Raw genomic sequence first — 13,702 nt, forward strand, 5'->3', positions numbered from 1 at the left:
CCTCACTTCCATGCCAGCCCTCATGCCCCCTCACTTCCATGCCAGCCCTCATGCCCCCTCACTTCCATGCCAGCCCTCATAGCCCCCTCACCTCCATGCCAGCCCTCATAGCCCCCTCACCTCCATGCCAGCCCTCATAGCCCCCTCACCCCCATGCCAGCCCTCATAGCCCCCTCACCCCCATGCCAGCCCTCATAGCCCCCTCACCTCCATGCCAGCCCTCATAGCCCCCTCACCCCCATGCCAGCCCTCATAGCCCCCTCACCCCCATGCCAGCCCTCATAGCCCCCTCACCTCCATGCCAGCCCTCATAGCCCCCTCACCTCCATGCCAGCCCTCATAGCCCCCTCACCTCCATGCCAGCCCTCATACCCCTCTCACCTTCATGCCAGCCCTTATAGCCCCTCACCTCCATGCCAGCCCTTATAGCCCCTCACCTCCATGCCAGCCCTCATATCCCTCTCACCTCAATGCCAGCCCTCATACCCCCTCACCTCCATGCAGGGCTTCCCTCTGCAGCCTCCTCTCCTCAGGCAGCCTTGTGTTGTGGCTGACAGTCCTGCTCCTTGGTAACCAAGTACAACAACTAGTCCGGGCTGCATGCTGACTAGGCAGACATGTTCCCCCCGTGCCGTACGGCTGACATGTCCTCCCGGCCCCCATACACACATATATATACACACACAGCAGTCTGTCGGGATATACACGCTATACCACAGCTCATCCTCCCGTCTCCCCTCAGGTGTCCCCCGGCTCACCGTGTTTCCCGCCAGTGATGAGCGCCGCATCCTCCTGTCAGCAGCCCGGCTCCCTGCGGCATCACCGGAGTAATCCGAGACTGTAGCACTGAGGCGGGGAGTGAGGCAGCCGAGGAGGAGGAGGGCTCTGCTCTGTCACCAGCCTGGAGGATGTCACGACAGGGGCCGTCTACAGAATACATGTCCCGACAGACGGCTACAGTCCCCTTCTCATGGCCGTTTACACACTGCGGCAGCGGCCCCCATTCTGTGGGGAAGCAGCTGGTGGCCCTATTGGGGCAGATGAAGAAGCCATGGCTGGTGGCTGAGGGTCCTGCGATAGCTGTTACCTCACAGCCTGTCTCAGGGCTAGTCACACGTCCGTATGTTTACAGCGTATTACGTAGACTTTGTACGCTGTGCGATACGCGGTAACTCGCCATAACTTACATCGCCTACGCTCACATTAGCAGAAGGAACTGCGTACTACGCAAGCGCAAAAAAAGAGCGCGGCATGGCCTATTATACGTGAGTTAGAGCCCATTGTTCTCTATGGCCACGCACATATACGCGTATGTATATACAATTACATGCATACGGGCGGCGGGTATACACATGTCTTTGCTAAGGGGAATATAAAAAGAAACAGGTGTGCTGCGCATGGCGAGGTGCGTGAGTACGCAGTCATGTGCAGTAGGATTTTGCCGCCATACGCAGGGTCACAGCCGGCTCCACGCTGAGCTTTATACTTTTGGCCGTGTGAGGCAGGCCTTAGGGCTTCTTCACACGACCATATGCAGAAAAACACTCGACGCAGCGCAGCTTATTGCAGTGAATGAGGTTGCATGAGGTATATTTGCGCTCGTGTTTGCATGTAGTTCTGTACTTTGTGCGCACGCAGGGCCAGGTCACGCGACACACCCCTCCATTGATTAAAAAGCTATTTAGCTTTATAAGCTCCAGATGTGTTGTATTCCCCGTGATTTACGCAGTGTTTCACGCTCCCTCTTGCGTATTTGCGCTCCTCCCATAGACTTCTCTGGGGGACTTTGCTGCACAAAACACAGGAAAATACAACAGTTCCTACTTTTGTCCAAGTACGCAAAATCCTCGTGCAAAATGCACTCATTGAAACAAATACATTGACGTTAATGGGTTCTATTATGCCTAGATTTTACGTACACATAAACATGCGCAAATATGGTCGTGTGATGCCACCATCATGTTGGCCCTCGCTCCAGGGCCTGGCGTCAGCTGAGCCTCTCCTTGTCTTCTTCTCTCAGGCGGCTGCAGCCTATCAGCCATGCTGGGGCTGGATGTATAAACCCCCCCAGCCAGGACGTCCCTCTCCAGGTAGTCAAATTTATGACAGCCTAGTTCCACGACGTAAAAGTGCTTACAGGCGGAACGATTATCGGTCAAACAAGCGAAAGTGAACGAAAATCGTTCAGTCTAAACGCGAGCCGACGACTGGACGACAAGCGATATTCATTCGCTTTTCATTCATTTTTGCAGGTATATACGCCACCATCGTCTCCTTCACTTATCATTCCGTTTACATAGACTGAATGATTCTCGTTTGAACGAGCTAACGATGAATCTGCCTGTCTAAACAGAGAGCACGAGCGAACGAGGTCGCAGTGATGTCATTCGCTCGTATGATCGATAATAGACAAGTGCCCTAAAATCTAAGCTTCACTGATATCAAATTAAAACTAAGAGCTACAAACTAACAAGTAAAACAGACAACATATAAGTATCACAGTTGGGGAATCCATCCTCCACAATCTTCCCCTATGGAGAGATCCCTAGATGGGAGTATATGGCTCCAAGGAATAGGAGGAAAACCCCAAGCAAAAATACTCCCTGGCTGGATTGTCTCTAACTAGAGATAATCGAGCACGCTCGGATAAGACAGTTACTCAAGTGAGCCTCGCTCTTCTCGAGTAACTGCATTCTTGTCCAAGCGTGCTCGGGAGGGGGGGGGGGGGGGGGGAGAGTGAGAGAGATCTCACTAGAGTAATTTACGACAGCCAGCATGGGTTTGTAGCAAACAAGTCATGCCAGACGAATCTAATTTTCTTCTATGACAGACTCACCGACTGGGTGATCAGGGAAATGCAGTGGATATAGTATATCTTGACTTTAGTAAAGCATTTAACAAAGTATCTCATACCATACTTATTGAAAAAATGACCAAATAATGGGATTCACAAGGCAACTGTTAGGTGGATTCATAACTGGCTGAATAATCATACTCAGAGAGTGGTCATAAATGGCTGCACAAGTGGAAGAATGTATCAAGTGAGGTACCACAAGGCTCTGTCCTAGGCCCAGTGTTGTTCAACGTTTTTATAAATGATCTGGAGGAGGGATTTTATGGAAAACTGATCAAATTTGCTGACTACACAAAGCTAGGAGGGATAGCTAAAACTAGGGAAGAGAGAGAGAGTATTCAAAAAGATCTAGAAAAGCTTGAAAAGTGGGCAGCAACTAACAGAAGGGTATTTAGTAAGCAGAAATGCTAAGTCCTATATCTGGGCAAGAAAAATCAAAAAAGCACATACAGAATGAGAGGAATTGGGCTAAACAGCATCACATGTGAAAAAGACTTGGGTATACTAATAAATCATAGACTGAACATGAGTCAATATTATGTGATGCAGCAGCCAAAAAGGCAAACACAATTCTGCAATGTATTAAGAGAAGCATAGAGTCTAGATCACGTGAGGTAATTATCCCTCTCTACTTTGCCTTAGTCAGACCTCATCTGGAATACTGTGTCCAGTTTTGGGTTCCCCACTTTGGAAAAGACAGACAAACTGGAGAAAGTACAGAGAAGAGTTACCAAGATGGGTGAGCGGTCTGCAAATCATGTCCTATGTGGAACGGTTAAAGGATCTGGGAATGTTTAGCTTGCAAAAAAGAAGGCTGATAGGAGACTAAATAGCTGTCTACAAATATCTGAAGGGCTGTCACAGTGCAGAGGGATCAGCCCTATTCTCATTTGCACAAGGAAAAACTAGAAGCAATGGGATGAAACTGAATAGGAGGAGACACAGAGTAGATATTAGAGAAAACTTTCTGACAGTGAGGGTGATCAATGAGTGGAACAAGTTACCATGGGAGGTGGTGAGTTCTCCTTCAATGAAAGTGTTCAAACAAAGGCCAGACAAATATCTGTCTGGGATGATTAAGTAAATCCTGCACCGAGCAGTAGGTTGGACCAGATGATCCTTGAGGTCCCTTTCAACTCTACCATTCTATGAAAATTGCTTCTAAAGCGGATCTGTGCATTTAATATATAAGGGCAGTAAATTACAGCTTGAGGTTTATTTTATTACCGTGTGTCCCCCGAAAAGTAGACACTGTCTTATTTAAATTTTTGCCCCAAAAGAGGCACAGTGTCTTATTTTCCAGGGAGGTTATACTCACCCGGCCCTGAATGGCTGGGAATGATTGAGCACCGATTCTGATTGGCTGAGCCAGTGGCGCTCATGATCCAATCATAGCACTCGCTTGCTGGAGGTGGGGTATTCAAAGCACCCTCACCAGAAAGAGAGTGCTGTTCAAACACTGAGGACTGCTGCAGTGCCGATGACGCCGCTAGCTAGGTGAGTATTGCTATTTTTTTTCATGTGGTTTAGCTAGGGCTTATTTTGGGGGAGGGCTTATATTTTAACCCCCCCTCACCATCCCCTGAAAATCAGAGTAGGGCTTATTATCAGAGTAGTGCTTATTTTCGGGGAAACACGGTAGTAGCCAAAACAGCACAAAAATAACTAAAAAAAAACATTGACATATAGGTGAGTGTGGTAAATTCATCAGTGGAGCACTCCCTCTGCTTCTCTCCAGCTCCCTATGGAGTAACTGCTGCAGATATTTTCCACGGCAAGGAGTTGGCAGCTAAATCCAGAAGTGTTACATGCGGATTTGCTGGATATTATGTTGCAGATTCTTTGCTTACTTTAGGCCGCCTGCAGACGGCCGGGTCGAATCCGGCAGCGAGAATTCGAGCGCCTGCAGAGAGCAGCGCGTACTCACCCGCGCCCCGCAGCTCCGGATCTTTCATGTGCCGGCGCAGACCGGAGCCGGCAGCAGGTGAGTGATGTTTCTGTGCGGGGCTCGCAGAGAAATCGAGCATGCCGCGGCTTCTTTGCCGCGCGAGATTTCGCACGGCCAAACCACGGCCGTCTGCATAGGATTGCGTTTGTTAACGCAATCCTATGCAGGGTTCCAGCGGCGGAAATCCCGCCCGTCTGCAGGCGGCCTTACTCTCTCATTTGAAGAAGAGAAAATCCTTAGAATCCACACTGCAGGTCAATTTATCCTGCAGATTTTTCCACAGCATGACAATATGCTCATGTGCAGCTGCCCTAAAAGCGTGTCTGTAAAATGTACTGCTGTGTTTACATAAGAGCACATCGTAGTGTGTAAAAACATTCAGATGTTTGGGGCATATTTTCAAAACCTGTAAGGCCGGGCTCACACAAACGTTTGGTAAAACACTGCGTGTATAATGCAGCATTTTACCGCTGTGTGAGCTGGCAGTGAGTAGACATATCACCGCGCATGACAGCGTATCTTGCACACGCTGTCATGAGTAGTCTTCCTGGTTTAATTTTTTTTACATTTCCTGCTGTGTCGCTTAATGGCATTATATATAAAGGACACACATACAGGTCTTCTGTGTACTGGAAGGAGCGCTAATCAGCAGGGACAGTTGTACAGGTATTTCTAGATGAGTTAAAGTTTCCAGACCTCCAGACACATTAAGTTCCCTGCTGAAAGCCAGAGAGAGAGGCTTCAGAGACAGAGTGAGGAGCTGTAAGCCTAAAACCCATTTGGGACTAGATTGGGCCTGTCATGTGTCTGACAGAGGAGGACAACCCCTAGACATCCCAGGGCGGGGGATAGTGACAGGGACCAAGAAATTGTGTGATGCTCCAGCATGCTGATGTCTGCAAGGCTGGATTTACACAAGCGTATATCGGCCACATTTTCACAGCCGGACGATATACACTGCCCCCCTGATGCATTGATTTACAATGCATTCATTCACATGGGCGTATTTCTGCAGCATAAAAGTACCGGGCCGGCCAAGATAGTGCATTTCGTCTGCACGCTTTTACGCCGCCGCCGGCTGCATAGACTCCTATAGGAGCCTATGACAGCTGCCAGAGAAGGGAGGTGGGAGGCTAAACTGTCACCTCCTGCCCAATGGCATTGCAGTCTCGGCGTATATGCAACGGTCCAGAGCTGTCTGAATGGGCGCACAAACGTTAGATTTGTGTGCCCATTCAGGCGTTTTATCTCTCCGTCGGCGAACGTAAAAGGAGTTTGTGCAGTAGTGGTTAAGATAAACTGTCTGCAGCCATAAACTGCAGTCCTTTAAAAATTATGTATCTGAACAGTGGACAGAAACGCTATCTTTCTCCTTAGGGAGAGTACCTAGACCAGGGGTGTCAAACTCATTTTCACTGAGGGCCACATCAGCCTTATGGTTGCCTTCAAAGGGCCGATTCTAATTGTAAGGCAGTAAAGTAAAAGTGAACCCCACACGGGCCCGAATGGTAATAAGGTCCCCCATAGTGACCAGTAGAAATAGGAAAATCCCGCAGCACACCTAACACATGCACTTCAGTGCAGAGGTTCTAGTCTGTATATGCCAAGCCACCTGTGGGGTCATGAACCAAACCCCAAATAAATGCAATGGTATCCAAGGAGGCGGATGCTGCCGCCTCCTTGGATACCATTCCATAGTGACCAGTGACGCACACCATTCTGCACATACACCCGCACAGACACACACCATTCTGTGCATACAGATGCACACATTCTGCACGCACACACACGCACACCATTCTGCGCATACACCCACACAGACACAGACCATTCTGTGCATGCACACGCACACCTTTCTGTGCATACAGACGCACACACGCACACCATTTTGCGCATACACATGCACACCATTCTGCGCATACACCCGCACAGACACACACCATTCTGCGCATACAGATGAACACACGCACACCATGCGCATACAAACGCACACATGCACACCATTCTGCGCATACTCACGCACACATGCACACCATTCTGCGCATACTCACGCACACACGCACACCATTCTGCGCATACTCACGCACACACGCACACCATTCTGCGCATACTCACGCACACACGCACACCATTCTGCGTATACTCACGCACACACGCACACATTCTGCGCATAGACACGCACAGACGCACACATTCTGAGCATACACACGCACAGACGCACACATTCTGCGCATACACACGCACAGACGCACACATTCTGCGCATACACACGCACAGACGCACACATTCTGCGCATACACACGCACAGACGCACACATTCTGCGCATACACACGCACAGACGCACACATTCTGTGCATACACACGCAGACCATTCTGCGCATACACACGCAGACCATTCTGCGCATACACACGCACACCATTTTGCGCATACACACGCACACCATTTTGCGCATACACACGCACACCATTTTGCGCATACACACGCACACCATTTTGCGCATACACACGCACACCATTTTGCGCATACACACGCACACCATTTTGCGCATACACACGCACACCATTTTGCGCATACACACACGCACACCATTTTGCGCATACACACGCACACCATTTTGCGCATACACACGCACACATTCTGTGCATAGACACGCACAGACGCACACATTCTGAGCATACACACGCACAGACGCACACATTCTGCGCATACACACGCACAGACGCACACATTCTGCGCATAGACACGCACAGACGCACACATTCTGCGCATACACACGCACAGACGCACACATTCTGCGCATACACACGCACAGACGCACACATTCTGCGCATACACACGCACAGACGCACACATTCTGCGCATACACACGCACAGACGCACACATTCTGCGCATACACACGCACAGACTCTGCGCATACACACGCACAGACGCACACATTCTGCGCATACACACGCACAGACGCACACATTCTGTGCATACACACATTCTGCGCATACACACGCAGACCATTCTGCGCATACACACGCAGACCATTCTGCGCATACACACGCACACCATTTTGTGCATACACACGCACACCATTTTGCGCATACACACGCACACCATTTTGCGCATACACACACGCACACCATTTTGCGCATACATACACGCACACCATTTTGCGCATACACACGCACACCATTTTGCGCATACACACGCACACATTCTGTGCATAGACACGCACAGACGCACACATTCTGTGCATAGACACGCACAGACGCACACATTCTGTGCATAGACACGCACAGACGCACACATTCTGTGCATAGACACGCACAGACGCACACATTCTGTGCATAGACATGCACAGACGCACACATTCTGTGCATAGACATGCACAGACGCACACATTCTGTGCATACACACGCACACATTCTGCGCATACACACGCACACATTCTGCGCATACACACGCACACATTCTGCGCATACACACGCACACATTCTGCGCATACACACGCACACACTCTGCGCATACACACGCACACACTCTGCGCATACACACGCACACCATTTTGCGCATACACACGCACACCATTTTGCGCATACACACGCACACCATTCTGCGCATACACATGCACAGGCGCACACAATTCTAAACATATACGTACACTAATAGACATATATATGTACAGACACATATATATATATATATATATATATATATATATATATATACACACACACCCACATATACACACAAGGACACTCCTGCATTCTGATACACATATTTATACTTACCTGCATCCTATTGGCAGGTATACCAGCTGCTCTCAGTCCTTCTTGGGGCGGTGAGAGGAGGTTAGCACTGACTGGCTCTCACCCTGCAGCTGCTGCTCCTCAGCGTCGCTCTCCTCTCTGCACTCTTCTTCCCTCCTCCGCGGCCGTTGTCAGTCTGCTATCGGCACTCCTCTATTACTGTCTGCACTAGACAGAACAAGCCGGGAGAAGATCACCTACTGACAGCAGCACGGAGGAGTGAGGGAACTTACTGCACAGCTGGTGGGCCACAGAAAATGAGACGGCGGGCCGAATTCAGCCCGCGGGCCTTTTGTTTGACACCTGTGACCTAGACGGTGAGTGAGGAGACTCAAAAGGCCATTCATGCTCCTCTGGGTAATATGCAAATAAAGGACATGGAATAATACCTACACAGTGACACCTACTGGAAGGCAGCATTCCTTCAAGCCAAAGTTAGACTCTTTATACAAGCCTTGTAACAATGACTGGGAAGTAAAAGCAAAGTAGACTCCATGTACAGACAGCTGTTTCAGGATATTTGCCCCTCATGAGGAGTCTGGCTTTGCTAGTGAGAAGCCTGTGATGGGGATCAGAAACGCTATCTTTTCTCCTTTAGGGACAGCACCTAGACTGTGAGTGAGAAGACTCAACAGGCCATACATGCTCCTCTGGTTAGTATGCAAATAAGGGAGATGGAATAATACCTCCACAGTGCTACTTATTGGAAGACCTTCCAACCTAGTATGAGCAGGAACAAGTGTCGGGCATTGTTTGCCCGACACTCATCCCATCTAAATAGGCCTTTACTCAATCAATCTGTGAAACTTTCTGTGTCCTTTTTAAACTGAGGAGGAGCAGGAGTATTGCATCTAAGGGCTCCTGCACACTGGCGAGAAAATCCGGTGATTTTCTTGTGTTGTGAAAGGGAGTGAAAATGCATGATTATGAAACCAATTCATTTTAATGGTGTCATTCTCATTTGCGATATCTCACTCCTGCCATGCTGCATGGAAAAATAAAATCATAGCATCTCCTTTCTTCTTGCGATATCGCCCATTGTCTCCAACGGGGCCGGTGGCAGCAGCAGCATTAAAAGCAATGGAAGAAGACTGCGATCCCCTGCTGCAGCTGTGACAGCTGCAGCAGGGGATTTCTTCATCAAGGGGTTTCAACTTGTTTTCAATTGGGGCAGCAGCAGCAGCAACAAATTTCAGCGGGGAGTCCCCTCATCACTGAACACATTGACAGCAGCAGGGAGTTCAGTGATGCTGGGACTCCCTGCAGGGATGAAGGAATCCCCTGCTGCAGCTTACAGCAGTGGCAGAAGATCACGATGTTCTCCCATTGCTTTCAATGTGGCCTGCGCTGCTGGGATGAAGGTATTCCCCGCAGTGATGCAAGGTTTTTTTCACATGAAAACGCCTCACATCCTGGGGTTCCACATGCACTGCAAGGGCGATTTCGGGCTGTAAATCACGGCCCGATATTGCTCTCGCCAGTGTGCAGGAGTCCTAAGAGCTATAGAAAGCAAACAAAAGTAAATCTGTAAGATTAAAGGGGTTGTCCCGTGCCGAAATGGTTTTTTTTTTCCCTCAAACCCCCCCCCCCCCCCCCCCCGTTCGGCGCGAGACAACCCCGATGCAGGGGTTAAAAAAGAACACCGGACAGCGCTTACCTGAATCCCCGCGCTCCGGTGACTTCTTACTTACCTGCTGAAGATGGCCGCCGGCATCTTCTCCCTCGGTGGACCGCAGGGCTTCTGTGCGGTCCATTGCCGATTCCAGCCTCCTGATTGGCTGGAATCGGCACGTGACGGGGCGGAGCTACACGGAGCCCCATTGAGAAAAGGAGAAGACCCGGACTGCGCAAGCGCGTCTAATTTGGCCATTAGACGGCGAAAATTAGACGGCAACCATGGAGACGAGGACGCCAGCAACGGAACAGGTAAGTGAATAACTTTTGATAACTTCTGTATGGCTCATAATTAATGCACAATGTACATTACAAAGTGCATTAATATGGCCATACAGAAGTGTATAGACCCACTTGCTGCCGCGGGACAACCCCTTTAAGGACACTTGCACACAAGTAGGTTGGACCCCGCATGCGGGATCTTCCAGCGCAGACTTCTCTTTGGGGTTTTTTGCTTTCCTCTGGATCAACATAGCAGGAAAATAGGTTAAACTGGATGGACCCGAATCTTTTTTCAGCTTAAAATACTATGTTACTATGAACCAATGAAGCAATATTATCATATACTGGACTGCAATTCTAGTGAAGTAACTAGGACAAACCATGCAGAGTGATGTCCTATTCTGTTTTGCACCGTTTGCCATAATTTGCTGTAGCCACTTGTATTTGCATGTTCTGATGGTTATGTTATTGTGCATGATTACAGATGGGCACCGAGGGCCACAGAATGCTCTGTTAATGAATGCAGACGCCAGAGCATGGCATCACACATGCTTTACTGAGATAGGAAATAAGAGACTATAAGGCTGCCTACACACAAACGGGTCGGATTCCGCATGCAGATACTGCAGTGGAATGCGACCCTGTGCCTGTCCGGTGACCCCGTGTACCTGTCTGGAATCTTCTTAAGCTGTGTGGATGGTCCGGCCAGCGCACATGTGCAGTACAGTTTTTGCCGTGCTGTCATTCCGGAAGGGCCACACGGAATCCGCCTAAAAATAGAGCATACTACGATTTTTCTTCCTTGAGCGGAAAATCGCCGTTGGTTTCCGCTCGTGTGCAGGAAAAATCACTTTTCCATTACATGCTATGGGCAGTTTACAGCGGAATCTGGAGGCAGAAGTTCGCTTCAGATTCCGCAATGCATGGAAATCCGCCCGTGTGCAGGCGTCCTTAGGGTCCATTGTCATAGCTGTTTTGGCTGTGTGCTGAAACTCCTACCAGATGTGTCCCAAGAGAGCTCAGCAGTTTCAGACCACTATCCACAGACTGTACTGTGGCTCCACCAAGCCCTGGAATTTCTGCAATTGAGACCACTGGGATGCAAACCCAAACTGCCCTTCCAAGTGAATTGCCTTGTGAACTTAACAGAGACTGTAAAAAAAAACTGTGAAAAGAAAATTAATCTATAAAAAAATCATAGCAGCTTGTGATAAATAGATAGCAAGGGTACTGATACATCGTGTCTCCACCTGAAGAATGGGTGTAGACATGGGGTAGCCGGGTTCACATTGAGGTTATGCCCCCAGGTGTTCACTGGCTGATGCACACATGTAGCTGGCCCCGCTGTCAGTTTCCCCGCCAACCCTCTAAAGTTGCCTCCCGGATCAGTGTTAGCCTGGGCACACTTGTATGTCGGCTGTTGCCTTGCCTGGTACTGCTGTCACTGTTTTCTCCGGCGCCTTTTCCCATGCCGGCTCCCGACTCTAGTGTTAGTCTTCCTGTCGGCCTAGCATGCACGGTCCTGTACTAGCTGACGCTGTCATCGCAGCCACACTCCCATCTCAGCTCCCGACTATGCTCTGCCTCTACCCATTGACCTGCCAGCTGCGGTCGAGGGCTGCCTGTCACTCTCTACCGGAGGATGTTGCCGCAATCACTAGTAGCACGAGCGGCGGCAGTGGGTGAGTCGCTGCCACTTGAAGTGCTATCTCTTCCTTGCCGGCGTATGTGGGTGGGGGCTGGAAATTCGCTAGCAGCGGAAGGTGGAGATGAAACGACCGGCTCTAGGTCTTCCTTGCTGGCGCTGTTAGCTGCTCCCGGAGCCGGCTATATGCAGGGGAGTCCGATGGTAAGAAAATTAAAGTTCAGATCCTGTGCGGCCTCCAGTAGGATGTCAGCCAATCCGGAGCTTTCGGGGGGCATAAACAAAGCGTTACCTATCACTGTGCAGGTCTCCACCCACACTTCTGGTGGAGACAAGATGCACCAATACCGAGGGCAAGTACAAACCAATTCCCAGCAGTGTGCATTACAGGAAAAATGCATATATGGGGGAGGTAGCAAAGATGCAAAATACTAATGGAGAACCACTCACACACCTACCAGGCAATGGGCAGGGAAGCTGTTTAGTATTACACCTTCACATAAAGCATATAAATGGTACCTGTCACATAGATTAAAGTGGTGCTCCTATGCCTGCTTTTCATAGCCGAAATAAGAAACCGCTGCCATTGTTATCGGTCACCTGGCTGGAGCTCACAGAAAGAGCTGAGCGCTTAGCTGAGCAACAATGTTAGTCTGATGTACTCAGCTCTGTCTGATAGGTGGCCGGCACAGAGCTCCAGAGTTTCCTATCTTGACCATGAGTTAAGATAAGAATACCCCTTTAACAATGCTATTAGAGCCCGTGGGCTGTCTTGTAATCTCTAAATGAGGGTGCCTTCACACTGGCAACAAAACCGTGTGAATTTTGCGCGATTTGAGACAGTGAAAATGCAGAATTATGAAACCCATGCTTTTCAATGGTTTCCTTCACATGCAATGTTTTCACTTGTGATGTTGCGAGTAAAACAAATCGCGGCATGCCTTATCTTTCTGCGTTTTGCATTTTTAAATGAATCTTCCATGTTTCTCTATGGAACCACCTTTTTATCGCATCGCAAAGCAGGAACTTGTGATTTTGTGCGATGAAATGCGTTTTTTTAACATTAGAAAGTCCCATTGACCTCCGTGATAAAAAATTGCAGCAAAATCACGCTAAAAAACGTGAGAAAATCGCAAGTGGCAGTGATATTTTTATGAGAAAAAGCAGCACTGACTCTCGAAAATTGCGGGAAAAAAGTCTCCATTTGCCGCGATTTTTTTGTGGCAATATCAAAAAAGAATGGACATGCTGTAGCTGGCGATTTCTGAGAAATCTCGTCCACATGGCTAGCTAATCCTGTGATTAGCGTCTGCAGGCGGATTTGCCGCGGTGAAATTCCGGACAGCATTTCTGCGGCAAATCCGCCCTGTTTGAACCCTGCCTTAAGGAGCCCTGAAGCACACAACGTACTGACACCCCAAGCTCCCCTGAAATTGGTTTCCAGTGCGAAATATGATGAAATAATTTGGCAATAACAAACTACTGTATTTGGATACAATGCAACTGTTTGAGTTACACTGTAGGGCCGGCTGCACATGGGCGGGTCAGATTCCTCATGC

General features: G+C 49.2%; 1 protein-coding gene across 1 annotated transcript in view; it reads right to left on the bottom strand.

Moving 5' to 3' along the window:
• The window catches only part of SYNE1 (spectrin repeat containing nuclear envelope protein 1), a 575,530-nt gene extending 574,698 nt beyond the window's left edge, over nucleotides 1-832 (bottom strand). Inside the window, exon 1 of the mRNA XM_066595961.1 lies at nucleotides 759-832. The gene's annotated coding sequence lies outside the window, so the exon portion shown is untranslated. The remainder of the gene's footprint in view (nucleotides 1-758) is intronic.
• Between the last annotated feature and the right edge of the window lie 12,870 nt (nucleotides 833-13,702).

The sequence above is a fragment of the Eleutherodactylus coqui genome, chromosome 3, assembly GCF_035609145.1.
Source record: "Eleutherodactylus coqui strain aEleCoq1 chromosome 3, aEleCoq1.hap1, whole genome shotgun sequence".
Lineage (NCBI taxonomy): Eukaryota > Metazoa > Chordata > Amphibia > Anura > Eleutherodactylidae > Eleutherodactylus > Eleutherodactylus coqui.